The following is a 1176-nucleotide window of genomic DNA, read 5'->3' as shown; positions in this document are numbered from 1 at the left end:
ATTAGCTGTATTAACTTGTCAAGTTACAGAGAAAGAGAATATAAAAGTCAAAGAGATTGTGACTTTTTAATGTTGTTCCTTAAGGAGGAGAGGTAAAGCAGTCATTCCTTGGTTTTCTCTTTCATGTGCCTTCACTTCCCTGTGATCCAAACCTTTGTCCCAGTGACCTCTGCAGCTGCCCATGTGAGGTGAGAAGCCTCTTCTTAATGTGGCTTTCACTGTCATTAGTACTCCTGGTTTAAAGATCCAATCATATCAGACTGTTATACCACATAATACTGTTTTGTTTTTCATAATAGAGTTTTTTGTAAGAGGGGTCAAACCAGAAGTGCCAGGGGGAAATATTTTCAGTGTATTTGCATTTGCTTTTTCTGCTCTAATTAAATTATTTAAAACTAATTGACTAATTCTTCTGATTAAATATGGGTTAATACTAAATTCTATTGATACTAGTTTGAGGTTTAGCATCCTGAATTTTATTGGTTAACTAAGAATATTTCTGGTTGTTTCTGTTAAAAACCACAGCCCCATCTCAGGGCAATACGAGAACATTTCTGGCAGTAACTGTTCCAACAGTGATTTTAAACGCGGTTCCCTCTATGAAGCAAACTTATGGCACGAGAGAATGGCTGCAGCCGATGACTTTGTGTAATTACGTGCAATTTGTTCGCTGATGCTCATTGCCTTCAGTGACAGATCCCGGGAGCGAACTCAACTCGTTGTTTGCTGTGAGGAGGAGCTGGGGTCAGGCAGGCTGTCCGCCGGGACTCAACATCGCACCGCGGGCACGTATCCCGGCGGCGCTCGCTGAATTCCGCCTTTCAGAAAGCCCTGTAACATTTCGTGTTTAACTATAAAAACCTTTTACGTGCTTTTGCTGGATTTAAACAGAGACTGCACAGACGAAACACGGGGCTTTGCTTTGGCGTTCCTGCTTCGTCCGTGGGGCCCCGGGGCCGAAGGCCCGTTCCCGATGAGGGAGCGAAGGGCGGGGCTGCCCCGCCCGCGCTGGGCTCCGCCCCGGGCCCGCGGCCTGCGGAGGCCGCCCCGACCGCCCCCGGCGGGCGCCACCTGCCCGCCCGGCGGCCCCGCCGCGCCGCCCGCGCCCATAGGCCGGCGGGCTGTGGCGGGCGCGGCCGCGCTCACTCCGCGCTGAGCGCCGGGCCGGGCCGGGCG

The 1176-nt window shown here is 50.9% G+C and overlaps 1 protein-coding gene across 1 annotated transcript in view; it reads left to right on the top strand.

The window, feature by feature from the left end:
• Positions 1–1176, top strand: part of XRN1 (5'-3' exoribonuclease 1) — a 45795-nt gene that overhangs the window by 40450 nt on the left and 4169 nt on the right. Inside the window, exon 47 of the transcript XR_001876075.1 lies at positions 164–188. The gene's annotated coding sequence lies outside the window, so the exon portion shown is untranslated. The remainder of the gene's footprint in view (positions 1–163; positions 189–1176) is intronic.

Source organism: Lepidothrix coronata, unplaced genomic scaffold (genome assembly GCF_001604755.1).
Source record: "Lepidothrix coronata isolate B3197 unplaced genomic scaffold, Lepidothrix_coronata-1.0 Scaffold97, whole genome shotgun sequence".
Taxonomy (NCBI): Eukaryota; Metazoa; Chordata; class Aves; order Passeriformes; family Pipridae; genus Lepidothrix; species Lepidothrix coronata.
Note: the sequence above shows the minus strand (reverse complement) of the source record. Positions and strands in the feature narration are given on the sequence as shown.